The sequence below is a fragment of the Sinohyriopsis cumingii genome, unplaced genomic scaffold, assembly GCF_028554795.1.
Source record: "Sinohyriopsis cumingii isolate HCF-2022 unplaced genomic scaffold, ASM2855479v2 utg001522l, whole genome shotgun sequence".
Lineage (NCBI taxonomy): Eukaryota > Metazoa > Mollusca > Bivalvia > Unionida > Unionidae > Sinohyriopsis > Sinohyriopsis cumingii.
In genome coordinates, this window is record NW_028316011.1 from 614,753 (window position 1) to 634,781 (window position 20,029).

Sequence of the window (20,029 nt, forward strand, 5' to 3'; positions counted from 1 at the left end):
GTTGCAGTCGTTGCAAGAGTTGACCGTACTTTTGTGATTTTTCTGTTTCGGACAAATCTTGGCGATCCATCAAGGACTGCAGTTCGTGTTGTAACTGGGACATTTCGCTCAAATTGGGATTAGGAGGTAAAGGTGGGGTGCGTTGTTCTTGCCAACGATGGTATTCCATCCATGGTTTGTAAGGCACTAAAGCTAGTTTTCGTCCTTAAATGGGATGTCATGGGTCGATTCCGAGATCTTGGGACTTCAGAGGGCCTTTTTATCTTGCTCCCACCAGTCCTCCCAACATGGTTCCCAAGACTCATTTCAGCAATGGGCCTAGCAAGTGGGGTAAAATTCCTCCACGTTGGACCAACATCATCTTTTTTTGACGAAGGGGAATTTTCTTTTGAACCATTTGGCGAAGAACGTGACGATGTTTGCCTAAGCATTGTTTCTGGTGTTTGGACAAAAGGATCGTGCCTTTCAACACGTTCAGACAACATTCGCACACGGTATTGATGACCCCTTTGGAGGCTGATTGAATGAGTTTTTTTCGTAGGGGTGGATAAGCTTTGGACAGGACAGATAACACGTCCCCATGTTTGACTAAACGAGGAGGCAGTCCTTTCCTTTTCTTTCCTTGGGTTTTAGAAGAGGGATGTTTTCTGGAGGGTGACATCTTTGAGTCTTCAGCACCAAAAACACTGATACCCCTATTTAGTCACAGACCTTTTTGATACTGGAACGCGTCGCCACTGATTGTCTTTACGTCGTATCAACTTGAGGTCAGCATGACACGTCGTGCAGGGGTATGCAACGGACTAAATCGAGCCAGTTCTTGCTTGGACAAATCCAGTAAACTTTGTAATATGCCCGATCTCTCTTGGACTTTGATTTTGGGAGAAGGTACTTTGTGAGCAGCGGCCACTGCCGCTAAATTGGAGGGTCCTGCCACTGGGGAAGTTCTTGGGGTTATCAGCGGAGACGTTCTTGGTGTGATCAACGTCTCCAAGTACTTTTCAGTTCTTGGTGTCATCAACGGAGAAGAGACTGAACCTGAGGCTACCGGAGACACGGTCACCGTCGTGACAGGTCGTGGTTTGCGAGGGTAAGGTTGCGTCCTGGTTGACGTGCCTCTTTTGCGACTAGTTTTCTTCTGTGGGCTTTTCTTTTCCTGGGGACTTTTTCTCTGTTTCTTTTTCTGGGGGCTTTTCTTTTTGCGGGGTGGAGTCTGGTAAGAGGAGGGTCCCGCCACTGGAGAAGTTCTTGGAGACACGTTTCTCCTTGGGGACCTGGTCTTGCCACCGTGGCTCTTTTTCTTCTTCTTCGAGCTTCGTTTGACTTCTTTTTTCTTGGGAAGAACTTTGGGAGCATTAGGATCCCATCTTAAGAGAGAGCGAATAATGACCCCTCCTACAGTACCGCTCCCTCTAGGTTTCAAAATGATTTGTTTTTTGGTTTGAGTGTCGATGCGGGGATCGGCCAGTTGGGTCAAAGCGACTTTGTTTCGATCAAAAAAGCGTTTGGTTTGATGAGGAATCTGAATGATCCCTTGGAGTAATTGATGTGCTGTCACCGTGAACCATCGTAAGACTTCTTTGAGACTAGCTTCTAAGACACGAGCTCGTATTTGTGGATTTTTTTCTCGACTGATGCCATACAAGGCACGAATCAATTTGACGGGAAGATGTGACTGAAGGGACGTCATGTTCAAACTGTTTGAGACAGACGAAAAGTGTCTGAGGTTTTAATAGATTTTTTTTGGAGTGAAATTAAGTCGAGGACGGAGACGTGTACAGGACAGGCCCTCCGTCTTGGCACCAGTGGTGAAACAAGTGGGTACGAAATCGCAAATCATCGGGGGTCGTAGGTTTCAAATCGACGAGTAAATAGGCGTGTGGTGTTTGGGTGGCATCGTCGTAAGCCTGAGTCAGCCAAGGCGTTCCTAACTGTTGGCTAAGACTTGCACTTGCGATTAATCTCGATGGCTTTTAAACAAGACCACGTAATGCGCATTGAGACTGATGGTACGATGGGCTTTACTTTGTTGAAACAAATTTTGGGTGATGTAAACGACACTGGCATCACGGTGATGCCCTTTGCGCGTGAACCACAGTTTAATTTCTTCTTCGTCTTCTCCTAACATGTCGTCGAAAATGACCAAATGGGTTTGACGGGAGTCAGAGACGATGCCATCGTCTTCTTTAGGAATGCCATCCACAAACACGATGGATTCGCCTTGACTTTCTCGCAAGAGACTGTACGCCGATTGCGACTCTTTGTAACACCACACGACACGCTGAGGTGGACGATCGATCAAATGATGTTTATATTCGATCAATCGTTTGACGAATTCGGTTTTGCCTGAACCGCTAGGTCCAGCAATAAGCATGTTAAAGGGATGGCGAAGGTACAAAGCCTCCCAACTGGCACGATCTAAGTGTTCGTCGATGACTTTGACAGTAGAGGAAGAGGGAGCAGAAGTAGCCATAGTGTAAGGAATGTCACTTGTGACACGAAAACAAAGAAGACAAGATTTTATATACTTTTTCAGGACACGTTTATTGAATGTTTTAAACATGAATACGAAAGACAAAAATACATAAAAGGCAAAGGCTTAAGTACAACGATAAAAGGCACATCGAAATTATCAACGTGGAATAGAAACAAATGTCTGTACAACATTGTTTTGGGTAAAGATCTGACCAGTTCTATAGGGGGTAAGGTCACACAAATGTCCTCCCGAAAGGGCCTTTCAGGCATGTCCACGACAGTCCTGTCCTGGGTGACGGTTTTTTTTTGGCACCGTCACTAACACAGGTTAAAAAGTGACTTTTTCCTTGAACAACTCTCGTGCATACTGGGCCACTTCTTGGGTCCAAGCCTCAAAATCCCATTCTTTCAGGCACGGACATCTGTTCAATGGGGGTGTAAGTTACAAGCTACACACACATCGTCATACACGTCTTGGGTAGCTTAAAGTTGACGAATCTTTTTTTCCCGTAGTGGTCGAGAAGTATCCAGATGAAAACGCAAGGTTTTGAGCAAAAGGAGTCTTTCGTGACCATTTAAGGCCATTGGGATGGTAAGTACTGATCGTAAAGAGTCCACAGGGAATCGGCTAGTAAATGAAATCCTAGAAAACAAGTCACTAAGACACACACCACTTGTCGACCCAAATTTAATGGATACAGTTCTTGTAATAATCGATGGTAATGATCCACGGTTTGAATATGGTCATTGAGTTCCTTCCACGGAATCTGTTCAATTGCATGTGATACAAGTTGTGGCATGACAGCCTGTTTTTATACTCTCTTTGTTTCGGAAACAATACACGTACTTTCTAGCCAGAGATCTTCGTTCTCCAGTGGGAAATGTAAATCTTGCATACTGTAACCGAAACGTCAGAGTTCGATTAGAAGTTTCCTCTTCCGCTAAGTAGATTCCACGTAAAATATGTTGGTAATCCTTTAACTTGTCTTCCTCAATGCGTTGCTCTAGGTGAATCTCGAAGTAACCAAAATTATGAACACGTGGATCAACGAAGGCCTGGAAGTATTGAACAAGGTCTGACCATTGAAACAATTTCTGACGAATAAGTTCTTTTATACCATTCAGGTACCAGTGGTTAAAGATCTGGCGACGTAACGGATGCAACTGTTCTTTACGTTTCACTTGTATTTTGACCAACTCTCGGTAAATGCGTTCTCTCAACTCCACAGGCAAAGCACGAATGTTCTCTTGTAAAGTATCCATGAATAGGTCATACTAAATTCTCTTTCTGACACAATAAATGTACTGTTTGCACAGACATAGTTCTAATTCATTGTCGAATCTAAATCGTTTAGTCACTAATTTACACATTACAATTCGTTCAGAAGTTTCCTCTTTCACTAAGTCGACATTGCGTAAAAGATGTTGGTAATTTGTTAACTCTTCCTCTGGAATTCGATCCAGTAGGTTTACAATGTAGTAGACAGAATCATCAATACCAAACCAATTCTTTTTAAAACCAGGGGGTCGTTGATCAATGTCTCTCCAATGGAACACTTTCAACTCAATCAGTCCTTGTATAGCATTCAGATACCAGTGATTAAACATCTGGTGACGTAACGGATGCAATTGTTTTTTACGTTTCACTTCTATTTTGACCAGCTCTCGGTAAAACCTTTCTCTCAACTCCACAGGCAAAGCACGAATGTTCTCTTGTAAAGTATCCATACACAGGTCATGGTAAGTTACTTCAATGTCTCGGTCCCACTAAGGGTAAGTAATGACAATTCGGTGACCATCGAACATGTTCTACGTAGGCCGAATCTTGTGGTTCCCAGTGTTGAAGTGACACACCGCAACTTATGCACCTGACTTTATCTCCTTCGCCCAAGTAGAACAATCCGGCTCTGGCTGATTCGTCAGGGGTCGGTCCTCCCAGATACTTAGGCCATTTTCCTTTGAACGATTGAAGACGATTTTCAAAGTTGTAGTATTCCTACAAACGCACAGGGAACGAATATTCGTCTTTCACAGGTTCGTTTCGATGAGGGTTGGGTGACATGGACAGGAGTTTGCTCAGGGCTGGATGACATCCGTAGGGGGGTAAACGTGAGGGTGAACATCCACCTTTAAAACGAAACCCAGTAAAGTGTCCAAGAGGACGAGCGGCATCGCTTTCGCATCCCTCAGGTTTGGCACACACAGCATCACTTTCCATGATAGGGGTAGTGAAAACAAAGTTCCCATGATGCTTTACGGCATCGCTAAGGTCACAGCGTACAGCATCGTTCCCATCGCAAGGCTCACAACCGCATTCTACTTCAGAAGCCCCACACTTGAAGTGTGCCTGTCTGAACTTGTTTTGTGTTTCTCTGAAAGTATTCATCCCGTTCGCTTTGTCTTCGTAGTCACAATGAACTATCGATCTTGCCTAGGATTCCTTTTTATATACAGACCAATACCGACGTGTCCATACGGTAAGGTGAAATGATTGGGAAGTCGGACTCGCTTATGGTACACGATTTGATAGACTTTTTCCAAGGGTCGACTGACGATGTAGTGAGTGGGTAAAAGTACAATCTTGTTGGGTTGATAGGTGGTCACTTTTATCTTTTCCAGACTGCAAAGCTTCTTTCAATACCCCAAAGTTCACCACTCGACTGGTACGATAATTCAGTGTCAATCCTTTCACTTTACACTCGGTGTGCACTTCTCCTTGTGGGTCCCGGTATTCGTAGCCGTAATATTTAGGACCGCCACTAGCGAAACTTAGAATCGGGATGTTCGTCTGTCCAGGCTCCTAAACGGTCTCCTTCGATGTCAGGGTGCTGTTGACTCGGGTCATCGATGTAAATGCAACTGTCCGTGTCAAAGTACAGGACACGTTCCCCTAACAGCTCTAAAGCTTCGTACAATTTTAAGCGAGCATGAGCTGTCACGTAAGCCGCAACGATGACATTTCCAAAGGGGTCGTCTTGTACAAAGTCCAGATCTTCTTCGTAATTGACCAAGAAAATCTTCGCGAACGACGTCCACGTGTTTCATGAAATTGGTTTTGTCGTGAATCATCTGGAAGTAGCGGGAAGGTTCTGTCAAATACTACGTCTTGGGTAAACACGGGCGTTGTGCCATTTTACCCCACAAGCAATTTAACATCACTTTGGCAAACGATCGCCTGCCTTCGTTTTTCTCGATGTGGTCTAAAGGGATGCCTTCTTGTGCCCAGTATTTCTCTTTGAATGTCTTTTGGTCTTCGGGAGTGTGACACCAGGAAGGATAGCCGCTGGCTTCTTGCTTCAGTTTCAAAAAGGCATCCACGTAGTCTGCGAAAATGCCTTTCTGTGTGGGGTCACCCTTGTGGTATTGTTGTGTCTTGGGAAAGTGGCAAATTTCGTACACTTCTAACAGTTGGTATCCCATGTCCAGAGCTTTGAACAATTCTACGCTGACCCAGGTTCCCGACAAAGCCCGTTCTTCCTGGGTGTGCTGACAAGGTTGATCTTGGTTGCACGTTTCGGCACAAGTACGGCACAAGGTAAACATCAGTTTGCCTTGGCAATGGTGAGGTAAGACAGGATGGTATAGGTTCGTGGGAGGCAAAACTTTGCACTTGATCAAGCCTTCATATTGTCGAATGTTTTTCAGGTCGATGTGTTCCGTTAACAATTGTGGGTGTCCTGCAGGAAAGCGACAATATTTGCACACGTACGGATACAGGAACACACTTCCAAGCATCTGATTTCTTCTCCTTTCTCTTCGTCTGCTTGGTAGAGCAAACAGGTGGCATTGGTCCTTTCTCCGTACAAACTATCCCTCGGGTTCAGGGGGTCCATGAACTAGTAACTTTCCACGAGGCGTTTAAACTCGGGATCGGTGTTCAAACGGTGATCGTATTCGTGTTCCCACATTTCCACCATTTGGCATCCTTGCTGTTCTAACTTTAGGCATCGCTGACAAGTGTCCTGGTACAAGTCTTCCATGGTTCGTTGTAAAAACTGATTTTTAGTGTCACGATCAGGATAGCAGGCGGGACATCCGTGAAATAAGCAACCGTTAAACTCGTACACGATCTTGGGGTTTTCTAAGTCCCAGCCATCGACCGAATGCGTTCCGATGGTCTTTTCGCCCCCTCCGTTGCGGGCATGCTGAATCCATTTGTCTTCCTTGTCGCACAAGTAATGTAACCAGCGTAGGGCTTTGACCGAGTATTGACGTTTGACATAGTTGGTCGTTTGAGGACTGATGACAGCCACGGTGTTTTCAGGCATGAATCGTTGGCGGTACACTAAGGAACACGCTTTGGCAATGGTGGAAGCTTCTTTCAAAGGATCGACCCCTCCGTGTTCCATGAACAGTTCTCGAAATTTTCCACAGCAACGCCGTAAAATGTCCACATCGGAACGACAATACTTTAGCATTTCTTCCTGAAAGTCGAAAGGGTCGGAGGCGTGAGCCTGGTACCAAGCGTAGAAAGCTTCTCGTTGTTCGGTGCGCATGTTGTCAGGGTCGTAATCTTGAGCCTCAGGCAAATGGGGTAGAACGGCATGTTGATTGGCTTCCGTATTGAAAAAGTGTGGAAAGTACCCTTTAGCCATTTCTGTCATTCCAAACGTTTTAGGCATTCAAATCAAAGGCATGGCCAAATAGCTCATCGAATCTTTAAACTGCACTTGTCCCACTTGCATAAAAATGATTTTGGCTCCGTTCAAAGTGACTTTAGGACGTTCGGTGCCATGTTACGTATAGTACCTCAAAAGAAACTGTCCATCGTATCCGGAGAAATTGTAAGCCGTCACCGTGGCATGGCGATGACAATCTCCGTAACGTTCGATGTCCTCTTGGCTCCACGTCTTGTCGATGGGGTCTAAGACCCATCGGGCGAAATCGGCTAGCGTGTTCGGTCCTCGAAAGATTTTTTCACGCCCTCCAGGAATTTTGCTGCAGTGAGGGCAATGACTGAAAATAGGTTCTTGAATGCACTTTTCGCACGCTCGATGAGCCACACAGAAATTAGGAATGTGAATACCGGTCTCTTGCATGCATTCGAAATCGAAAAAGATGAAATTGCCTTTATTCTTCTTCTTGTGACTGTCCTCTTCCTGTTGTTGGGGTTGGTAATTTTGCATGTAACATTGATGTTCAAAGTCCACTATGTGGAGACAAATGTGACATTTTTTCTTTCCTGAACATACGTGTGCCTTGGCACTATTGGTACGTATGCCTTGTCCACACGTAGGGCACAATCTCGGCAGTTGACAAGCGCATTTCTGCTGTGATCCTTGCGTCTTCAAATGTTGTTGGTAACAGGTAGGACTGACAAACGTGCGCTGACAAGCAGGAGAATGCACTGGTTCTTGTCCTTCGCTCAAACAGGGTGGAGAGGCCAAACATCCTGAGCATTTCGATCCGCAATGTTTGTGTTGCTCCCGATTATTATAACCATAGTCACATTTCTCACAGTAATAACCTTATCCCAGGAATCCGGTGATACTGGTAATGGTATCGAAATGGTCATCGTGATGATAGACGTGAATACATTTTCCATCCTTAAAGTCTTTCCCTCGAAACAACAGAGGCCCACGTATTTCTTGAGGGTGCACTTTCAAGGTGTAGCGTGGAGCTAGGACATCTTGCAATTTTTGCATTTCAGGAATGCCACAGGGTTTGTCTTTGGACAAGTCGGCTTGCTGTAACAGCAGTTCTGCTTCGTTTCGTTGTTTGGCTCGGTCCGATTGTCGAATAGTTTTCCAGGCTCTTTTCCATTCTGCCATGTCGTTTTTGTTGATATAAGTTCGTCCCACCACGATAGCCATGGCTAAACACATCTGGTCTTGACGGTTGTTAATTCGGACGAGACTTGTTTTGGTGCTGCGAAGCTCGTCCACCAATAATATCTTTTTGCGTCCAGTCCCTTGAGGAGGAGAGACGTGGGTCATGTCTAGTGTGGCTTTTCCATCGGTGATGTCAAACTGGTCATTGGATTGTTGTACGTGTTGAATCTTGTCCATGACTTTGGAAGCAGTCAATTCTGCAGAGCTGCTAAACTCGATCCAGACAGGGGATTTCAAACTGTCGTGTTGTATGGAATGTCTCAAGCGATCGTCTTCTTGGGTTGACATTGTTGCTTGAGTGTGGTAAGTAAAGAATCCCACATCCCGGTGATGAACCCTTCTGCTTTCTCTAACGGTACTTCGGACTTGAAATCTTTAAACTTCACCGTGTATTTGTAAGCCGTGGTTCTAAATTTTCTAGAGGAGCGCTTTTCTGTCTCTCGAATGTCATAGTACTTTTCAGGGTTGACTAAGGGTGGTGAACTTTGTTTAGAGGGTTTGGATTCTGGTTCACTCATGTCCTCTTCAAAATCACTGGCATGAATTTGTGTCATGACTTCAGCCCTGGTACGAGGCGATAGATCACGTTTCTGCCTCTTACTTTCTTCTTCTTTCTTCTCAAATGAATTGGATCGTTTCATCTTGATAGCAAAACGTCAAATGACTAAAGTTTAAACACCATGGACTAATTTATAGTCCTAGCAAACCAGCGTATATAAAAGGGTATGTGTCTTGTCCTTTCACTATTCATTTCACTCTCAAACCGAGCACAACGATGGAAGAGACTAGACAGATCGAACGTTTCATCAGAGCTTTGCGAGGGGTCATCCGAAAATTCTCTTCAGACCAGCCGACGGACTACTCTCCTTCCTTGCGAGATAGAAGTCAAGATACTTGCTATATCTGTCAGAAGAAAGGGCATTGGTCTTCAGAGTGTACAGACCGTCAAAAAAGAAAAAAAGGGGATAGAAAAGACAAAAGTCAAGATACCTGTCATTATTGTCAAGAAAAAGGACATTGGTCTCCAGATTGCCCAAAAAAGAAACAAGAAGAGTCAGAAGAAGAGAGGGATTCTTCAGAGGAAGAAGAGGAAGAAGAGTAAGAAAACACACAGGTGAAGAAAAAGAAACAGGAAAAGAAAAGAAGAAGGGAAGAAAGTGAGGAGAAAGAGGAGGAAAAGACTGTGATGGTGAAGAAATTAAAAAAACAGAGAGAGTGAAAAATGAGACAGAAGAAGTGTATGAACTTTTTAAAGTGTTCTGTTGAGAATTGTGAATTGTCATTTGAATTGTAAATATTGATAAAAGAATAAATTAATTATATAAGGTAAGTGTCTTTGAGTTTTGATTTTAAAATAAGAACGTACTCTCACGCACACTCATACATAGACATGTACTATTGGGTAAAATGGGTTTTTTAGTTATTGGCAATTGAAAGTCTATCTCTTTTCGAGAGACGTGGGTGGCCCTGAAAAGGGCCTTTTTTTGGTGTAGGAGTGAGTTTAGGCAATCAACTTTAACTGCCTTAAGCCTTTGCCACGGCCAAGGCCTACTTCTAGACTGTGTACTGTTGATAATGATGATGATGATTTGGTTGAAATCACTAAGGGTGGCACGGTATGCTTAGTTACAGGTTGGAGTGTTTAGCTCGGGAAGGTCGTATTCTCTTCGGTCGTGATAAAGAAGTCTGATACATTTGTTTCAGACTTCTTAACTCCGCTAAAATGTCTAACAGTACCGTGACCGTTTGGTTTTCACACCCTTGTTTCTTTGCTAGTACTACTTCTTCTTTTTGTTTTTTTCTTACCTCTTCTTCTTGCTGCTGTTGCTGTAGGAGAAAAGCTTGTTCCGCTTCCTTTTGTCGTTGTATAAATTTCTCCAATTCTTCTTTCTGTCTCTGTCTAAAATTCTCCACGTGCGGTAATGAAGACGGTGACGAAGGTTCCGGAACAAATTCTTGCGAGGTAAGAAAATCCACAAAATCCCAGTTCACCTCTTCTGAAAGTAAGTCCGGGTTCCCTTGGGTGGTCTCTACTGCTGGTGCACCCCAATTGATCGTTTTCTGAGTTTCCGTCATGTTGAATAACTGTCGCATAGATTGACTGCACACAGGCGCTAGCGAATCTATATAGACCACGTGACATCACAGACTGCTCTCTTCCGATTGGACGATGGCTGCCTGAATTGTGTAACGCGTGTTTGGATTGGTCAATGAACTCAATCCGTTTCAATCCTTCCTCCCCCTATAAATAAGTGCATTTCACTGCATTGATTCACCTGTTCTCGGCGCCTCAACATGTGGACCGACGTACACTCTTCAACGCTTGTGTCAACGATGATGTTCAGGACGGACATACCGATGTATGTCCGATCCGAGTGGACAGTTGTCCATAGGACCGACACGAGCCTATGGATACGTAGGATTTACGTGGAGAGGCAAGGATGCCTGAAAAGAGTATTAGTCTATGGACCTACCATTAGACGAAGCCTAAGACGAAGAAGATGTTGCAGATGCCCTTTATGTTAAGGACATATTAACATAAACCCAAAGGCCCTTTTCAGGGCCACTCCAATCTCTCGAAAAGAGATAGACTTTCAATTGCCTACCCCTTTTTTTATTTATTTAAAAAAAATAGAGACCCCTCCCTGTTTCAATTTTCGCCTGTTCCATTTTCATAGACCCATCAGGTCGGGACCGTATTAAAATACTGTCCCTACCCTGTTCCATTTTCCCTTGTCGCTCAACAGACCCAAAATCTATTCCCATGTTAAATTCCCCTTGAGGCTAGAGTGTCCCATGATTTTTCCCCATGTTAAATTTCCATTGAGGCTAGAGTGTCCCAGGGGTTTCTGTAATGCTAATTTCCCATTGAGGCTAGGGTATCCCCATTCACTAGTCATATCGCTGAGGACTATATGACCGACTCGCGAATACAGCTCAAGTATAGAAAACACACCACGCAGGCAGATCGAAGTGTCGGGATTCGAAAACAGAGAGCTCAAAGACACTCGACACTTACACCTTTGGCAAATAGCGTTGCTGTTCAAAGGTCGCGCTTTTAGATAATATCACGAAGTTTACAGTGCTCTGTAACAATATATCCGTATAAAGTAGACAACAAGACCAAATAGAGATGAAAGAGAAACCATGTGCCAGGAAGCATGAAATCACACTAAAACTAGTAGACAAGCGCAAACCCAGGACTGATGATGTCAGCCTTAACCGAAACGGTCTCAGCAGCGATTCACCACCTCATATACAGAGACTTGGCCATGCATCCCAATAGCACAAAAAAATAAGTGCAAATATAAATCATCTGGGACTGCATGGGGGAATGCAGATAACCACTCTCAAAAAATACAGCTCTATATTAATGGCACTATTGAGTCAGTCCTCCTAAAAAACAAACAACAATTAAAGTGGTTCGATGGCTGGCTGGCTGCCCAGAAATGTGTGGTGTTACTTTTTATCAGCATAGCAGTCGCTCACTTTGCCGTTCATGTCTTTCTCATTCGTACTCTTAAACATAGGATCAAGCCCTAAGACTGTTAGTCTTTACGTATTGGATAAACCAGAAACCCACAGTCCCTGGCACAGCACCAACAACGACCAGTTTTGTTGCCATCCTGATTTACTGATGAAGGAGCTCGCTGCACACACGGTGTTCCATCAGACAAGTTTTTTAGAGTGCGCTAAAGGTTAAGGTCAGTTAGAACTTTTCTGTTGCGATTTCGGAACTGTGCTACTTGTAAGGTTGGTGATAACATTGATACAGCTGAATTGCCACAAATCATGATTCACGTTCTGTGACATCGGTAAAGCTGGTCGGAGTTGGAGTCTAGTGCTAAGTAAACAGCTTCTGCAACAATTGTTATAGCCCTCATAAATGTCAAAGCAAAGTTTCAACTCGCTTGGAATCATGCAGTGTACCACTCCAAATATGACTCATTAGAAAGTATAACAGCTTGCTTCTTGCATAATAGAGCACATCTTATTACTTTTATATCCACTTTGCCTTGTCCTTTGTTTTCTTGTCAAAGACAGTCCCTACTCGTTTAATATAAGTCTTTGTTTGACCATTACAAACAATATATGTTTTAACATATGGCCGAAAGCTGTCGTTTAGATACATAACACTAGTTTGCGTGAAACCCTGCGCCATGTCCAGCATGAATACATCCAGTTACGTGGAATATAGTCAACCTGAAGCTTGAATTTGTGGCACTGCAGCTGCATCAGTGACGACAAATATCACTACTAGCATAAGGCTAATAATTTGGTGCATGTTTTCAGTAAATGAACATCGGTTCCATATATAGGGATATCCTTACATTTATCTACCGCAATACAAACAGGAAAATGATACCAGTCTGTTATTGCTGCTCAACGTGTGCTGCCACTAAGAGCCCTTCACCACGTCAAATGTGTTACAAAATCCTTTGCTAGTCAATATCTAGTAAATATGAAGTCTGTAAAAGCTGTCGTTTAAAAAATGAGAATTCTAAACCGTACTTAGCCTTAGATCAAAAACCTTTAATTGTGATTGTTGTCACGGCATATGGTTATTTGAACCATACACGCTTTTATAATACAGTTTCTACAGTCTGGTGAATATACAATTCATTAATTGAACATGACGATGTTCATATCTTATCATATGCCAAATTCTTTCTTTCTTGTATGCATGAGAGTCTAGTTTTATTTTTTGAGTTAATGTCGTGACGTGTAAGGCAATACATGATTAGAGTATATGTGATTGTTTGCTGTATCTGTTTTTAATCATTGTATTTAATTGTCCATTTCATTGTTGCATTTGACATCTGTGGTGAGTGCTTTGGGATTTGTACTTCATTATCATAATTTTACGTTCGCATACATTATGTTCGGTGTCTCCATCTTGTCCATATCCGTTTGGTTTCGGATATAAACATAGACACACAAATATACACAACTTGCTCAAAGTTCCCATGGCTGTTTAACGCAACGTGTTTTTATTTTAATGTATAGAACATGGAACTTGATTCTAAAACTTACTTAATTTAGATTTAAATGGTTTTCGCACAGCCGTGCATGCACCATTGTTATATTTAAGTCCTCCTGTGGAAAGGAATTCGAGCCACGTCCCCCAGGCTTTGGTGTTCTCAAGGAGCACTGTTTAGTTGAAGCCGTCAGGCAGTGGGACTAAGATAAGTCCCTAAATGTCTGATTGGAGGGCTTGAAAGCGAGTCAGAATAGACCCAGCACATACCCGACCTATTCAGTCGCTACTACTTAGCTTCATTTAGGTATTTATGAGTGGGAATGGACCCGTCACACACTCGTATGTTAGTACTGAATTTTCATTAGTATTAAGTGCATGCACTGCACGCTATTTGTTTTTTATGTCAAGTCATGGCAAGGGAGCAGAGCGTGGACAGGCGGATCAAAGGTCACGGGTCGGTGCTCCTAGTCTTCATGGTATCGGGTCTAAATTGTCTTCATACTAAATTTTGGGTTAGAAGTTTGCTTAGGAGAGGTATCTTAGGTGTTAGTTTTTAATAAAGTTTGACACCTTGTGTGGATGGTCCTGATGGTCTCGGATATTTGAGACCACCTTATAATTACGATTCGATTTGTAGGGTCTTACGTGTCTAAATAATCGCTGATTTATTTGCAGTCTTGTGCTGCTTGCCCTGATGGTCGTTGGTGTTTTAAACCACCTTATAGATGCTAATCAGAGGTTTTTATTTCCTAAAGTTGTTTATTGGTTTGCCACTTTGTGTGGTGGGCCCTGATGGTCTTGGGTGTTGGAACACTTTATGTGCTCTAATTTTGTGGGCCTAGAATTCCTCGTAGTATAGATATTGCTGTCACCTTTGGCTAGAGTGTTAGATTCTCAGAGGTATTAATGGTCTTACGTGTATGCAAGTTTGTCAGGTATAGTTTAGAGTCGAACAGGGGGTTTAGATAGAATATATTAGAGAGAAGTAAATATAAGAGAAACTGTTTTTATGTTAAAAAGCGAAATTTTTAATTCCTCTCCAGTTCTCTGAAGAAAAAAGGGGGAAAACAACAAATTCCCATTTTTATTTATTCTTTTCCTTTTCTATTTTTGTTCCTAGTTGCCGTATTCGTCAGGTGTTATTGTATGTGGCTAGATTTGTTCGGTTATATTTTATTTCTGGCTAAATATATTTGGTTAAGACAGATACCTTTGCCGAATACTCTGGTCGTTAAGACGTGTTAAAGATATATGACATTATTTTATTCCCTAAATTTAAGTTTCTTAGCCTGAATATCAGTTATATGATGTTTATTTTCAGGGTAAATTGTTTGGATAAGACATACAGCTTTGATAAAATACTCGGGACACTAAGACGTATTTTAGCCTGTATTAGTTGTGTGATGTTATTAACAGGCGAAATTTTGTTTTGTAACCCAGATTCATGCATAAAGTTAATTATATTTATATATGTGAGATTGAAGTTAGGATTGTTATTCATAACAAATCTGGGTATGTTTCCGAACATCAAATCTTATTTAGTTCCAATTTTAGTTTGGATCTTTCTTTAGTTTGTGGCAGGTGTTGAATGCATGTGTTAGGTCTTCTGGAATCCGGCAGTGGTAGGAGTTTGGGTCGTAGGGTTCGGGTCATAATGTATTGCCCAGAGCTGCTGGCCTATTTGGTTTTTCTTGTTTAAATTTTGTTTATGATCTTTCGATAGTTATTGTTAACGTTGGTGACTTCTTAGATATGTTGACGTTTTTCATGATGGAGTATAGTTTTCTACCTGTATTATTGCGCTTCAAGTTTTTTGCCATATCCAATTGATCTAATGTTTGGTTATATTTTTTAATTCACTGACGCTGTAGTGGAGGTTAGTATAGGTTGGGTCATGTAGTTTTTGATTCGCTACTTAATTTAAGGAAATTTTCTCTTGAGTCGGTGATATTGTTGAAGAGAGACAAAATGAAACTTAGCGAGTCACTTAACATTAATAATTGTTTGATATTATTTTCTTTAATCCATCTTAGGGCTTCCATTATGGCCCATAATTCAGCTGTGTATTTGGAGCAATGATCCGGTAGTCTATTTCCCATTTTAATATTCAATTCAGGGATTACTACTGCTGCTGTTGTTCTGGGGAGGTTCTGCTATCTTTTATGCATCAGTGTACATTTTGACTAACTTAGGGTATTTAGCCGTTATTTATATTGTGGAAATTGATTTTATCTTAAGTTCCTGTTCATTTTTGTTGCCAAGTTACGTTAGTTGCGTGTTGATTCATGGTTTGATGTTAGTCCATGGCATTGTGGCATATTGTTTGGTGTTTTCAGCCTGGAAGTTGGCTATTGGTAATCTTCCAATTAGTTGATGTACGTGTTTCCCTGCAAATACGTTATGTACTAATTTATTGCTGAATGGTTTATTACATTTATTGACGGCTACCCGGGTGGTTGTGAATTGGGGTGGGTTGATAATCTAGCTGCTTATCGTAAGGTTAACTACTCCCTTCTTAAGTGCAATGGTAATTATCCAGTTAGAATTTGGAGCTCAGCTAAGGATACTGACGGCAGAGTGCCGGTGCATATCATTATTGCTTTTCTTCGAATCGAGTCTAATTTATTAAGCTGTTTATGTGGTGACGAGTTGTATATTTGGCACCCGTAGTCTAATTAAGATCTTATTAATGACATGTATAGTGTTAATATATTTTCATGGTTGGATCCCATGTGGTCCTTATAGGGTTTTTAAGTAAGTTTATATCCTTAGATGTTCGTCATAGTACATACCCAGAAATCGAACAACTTTAACAAACGTAATGGTTTTAGTTTGTATGGTACGTTTAGGGTATTTTAATTTGATTTGAGTTTAGTTGAAGACTAGGACTGCAATGGATTGTTTCGTGAGATAGTTTGAACCCACAATTACCTGCCCATTTCCTTATTTTGGATTTCACTGATAACTGTGTGACTGTCGGGGTTTCGTGATCGCCAGAGTCCACTGTCGTCCGCCAATTGTGACATTTCAATTCGGTTAGAAGTTAGATTTATCATGATGTTAAAGAGTGTGGGGCTGAGTACGCTCTCTTGCGAAGTATCGTTTTCCAGTGAGTTTAGAACAAGTGTCCCCCACTCTAGTTATTATTTTGTGGTTGGTTAGAAAGTTTTCAAGCTGAACACTCGTTCGGTGATTCCAACATGATTTCGTTTGGTTAGCAGTCTTTTAGTCCAGACGAGGTCAAAAGCTTTTTCAAGATCTTGGAATACTACTATCAAATTTATGTCTGCTATGCGGTGGGAGATTAGTGCTAATTTGATTGTCGATTCTAAGTGAATGAGTTTATCCTCAGTGGACCTTCTATTTTTAAATCCACATCGATTTTTAGAAAATAGGTTGTTAATTTCCAAGTGGTATTTAAGGGGATTTGTTATTATTGTCTCCATAATTGTGCAAATGTTGTTTGTTAGGGAAATGGGTCTATAATAATTAATATCGCTGTGGTCTTTTCCTTGTTTAGGGATTGAAATTATTATGGCGTGTTTCCATTTATCAGGTAATTTAAATACAGCTTATAATTTGTTAAACAGCTTTAGTATAGAGTTGGTAATGTTTTCAAGCAGGTGTTTATATATAATATAACCTATTTGATCTTCCCTGGCGATGTTTCATTTTTAGATCCTACGGTTATTTCCCACTCATAAAAAGATAGTTCACAATTTATGTTGGATTCCTTTGTACCTAGGTCTTTTAAGAGGTGTGAGTGGGTATTTTCTACTTTAAATATATGTTGTTGAAAGGCTGGGGTGTGGTTAAGGCTACTACCCATTGCTGTAAAGTGGTTAGCGAGTTTGTCTACCTTTTCCTTGTTTGTGGTGGTACCTGCTATTATGGGCGAGATGTTTACTGTTATTCCTTTAATTGATTTTATTTTATCCGATACTGTATTGGAGCTAGTTTCCATATTAATTTTAGAGCAGAAATTTTGCCAAGATCTTTCCGTTTCCTGCTTAATTATTTCTTTTAAGTATTTTCCTTATCTTTATATGTTGAGAAATCTAAAGAGTTTCCTGATCGTTTGAATTTGTTAAGGGCCTTTCAATTTTCCTTTCCACCATGGTACAGTTTGTTCGGCTTGTATACCACTGGTTTTAGGGATGTTAGAAGTGGCAGCTGCGTGGATTGTATTAATTAAATTTTCATAGAATATATGTACGTCCTCATTTTCTTGGTTTTTCGTGTTAATTTTGGTTAATTGTATTCTAAATGTTTCCCAATCAATTTGATCATATTTCCATCTAGGATTCTTGTTGGTGGAGTTATTTTGAACCACCATCTGCAGAGTGATGATGATTGGAAAGTGGTTACTACTTAGCGAGTCAGTTTGTTCCACTCTCCAGTCTGTCATATGTGCTAGTTTAGGTGAGCTTATGGTTAGGTCGATGGCAGACAGAGATCCATCTTCCGGGTTTAAGCGAGTTTTTGTCCCGTCATTAAGGATGGTCAAGTTGGATTCAGAAGCCCATGCCTCAACCAACCTTCCTCTTTTGCCCATTCATTCGCCACCCCCACCCCCACCCCCAACCTCAACCTCATATATCGATGTGTAATGCCGTAACACAAAATGCCCCATTCATTTCTAATCTTCACTTGTACCTTTGTAGTAAAAGATTTACCTGGATACCCTGCATGCCGCTTATGTCTATATAAAAAACATCATACAAGAGGGTCTTATCAAATGTCATAAGAAAACATTAGTAAGTACTTCAAAACGGAAGTAAATTATTCTGCAAGGACTAGATAATGCCTAATAAGGTCAAACATTTGCACAAATGTATATGTCGGGGAGGGTTTTAAAAAAAACTAAACATTTCGTTAACGCCATTTCTCAGTGCAAGACAGGTGGATGAAGAAGCCGGGAAAACTCCGGTAAGAGCCACTTGCCCCGGTGAAGCTACTCGCAGCTTTCTCACATAACCACATTGACTAGTCCCGAGACTCTTACCCAGACAGACAAAGGTATGACAGCAATTATCGGTAAAGACAAGCGCTTTAAATATTTCGGCCAGCTTTAGACCACGCGGCAACAAGGGACCCCAAATATGCCAATGTACCGGATCATATGTAGAAGAATATTTCATTCAATATATAATCAATAATGTATTAATACTTTATTCAGAGAGAGTAATATACAAATATTCTTCCGATCGGGTTGAATTTGTTATATCTAGATCAAATGATCCGAATAAATTGTTAGGTTAGGTATGCCGTATCATGCACACATTTATTACCGGTAGCACCATATCTCTCAAACGGGGTTTGAGAGTCGATACCGTACCGGTAAGGCAGGGCCAGATCACGTCAAGTGTTGGTGGTGGAATTCAACGATTTCAAAAGGGCCCTGACATTCCTCGAACGTGCATCAAAGCCAAAGTCATTGTCTGTTTACTCAAAATGTGCAATAATACCCAATACCAATAAACGTGCGCAAAAATAAATATTTGATCAAAGTTCAAAGGCTCATGCATCTGTACGTTTGTGTGCATGGTCTTGGGAGTAAGGGTTAGCCTGGAGGGTTTTCGGTAACCAACCTCCCCAATCCAGCCCTTGTAAGAGTTAAACTCTAATTGAAACACTGTTTGGATCTCACGTGAGGATGCGTGATAGGATAGGCTGAAAGCGTAGTAAGGGAAATCCTAATTTTATGCTGCCTTCAATTGTAAGTGGTTCCCTATCTATGGTTCAAACTTGGGTCGAGTGAATACGACAAAAATCCATTTGTCTGAATATGCCAAACACTATAATCCCTCCACCTTGCGTACATCCCAAGAGAAGCTGGAACATAGTACCTAGAAAATAAGCATTGTTGCGTAGCGGGCGCACACGAAGACCCACGGATAAATAACTCACGGACAGGGCCACTCCAAATACCTATGAAGAAATCAAGCCGTATAGAAATTAATATTGATAGGTACAAATATACATCAGACAAAGCATAAAGTTATATACGTGTATAGTACATGAGGATGAGTGATAAAATGCAGAGTGAAATTATGCATGAAGTATAGTTATGTCTGTATGTTCCTTATTTGCAGAAATGTACATATATGTATTTGATATAGCGCCCCTTATTGCGCAAAACTTTGGGTGGTAATGAAATAAATGGTATGTCGTACTTACCTAAAGCATGCCCCAATAACAGTTTTACTCCAGCTTCACTCACACAATAAATGATGCAAAACGAATTTATTTCACTTCCACTTTTACATATGCATCATACCTAAATTTCTGAATACGTGTATTCACTATTGCTTTAGATTTCATGATATCATATTATCTTACGCCGTATTGTGTTACGTCTCAAATATACTGGCAGTTCTTTTATGGGTAGAGTCAATAATGCATGTACATAAACCAATTTGACTTGAAATGGTCGGTCACTATTGAATCATGAACTGAATAACATTCAAACGAATATCTAACATTAGTATGGTTCAGCTCGTCTGTAATATTTACCCGCAATGTACTCACGTATAGATAATATCATGTCAATAATGGTTACCTACAACGCCTGCTAAATCTTCAAAGGTCATAGGAAAGACTTGGCAACTGGTCAAAAGTAAAACGAACAATGTAGGAAGAATATAGTTGCAATAGGTGTGGGAGAGGTGGTGCATATATATATAGATATATATATATGTGTGTGTGTGTGTGTGTGTGTGTGTGTGTGTTTATATACTCA

The 20,029-nt window shown here is 41.4% G+C and overlaps 1 protein-coding gene across 1 annotated transcript in view; it reads right to left on the minus strand.

The window, feature by feature from the left end:
• LOC149772046 (uncharacterized) overlaps window positions 1-19,689 on the minus strand; it is a 93,454-nt gene extending 73,765 nt beyond the window's left edge. The window contains exon 1 of the mRNA XM_089947944.1: window positions 19,468-19,689. The gene's annotated coding sequence lies outside the window, so the exon portion shown is untranslated. The remainder of the gene's footprint in view (window positions 1-19,467) is intronic.
• Window positions 19,690-20,029: the final 340 nt, after the last annotated feature.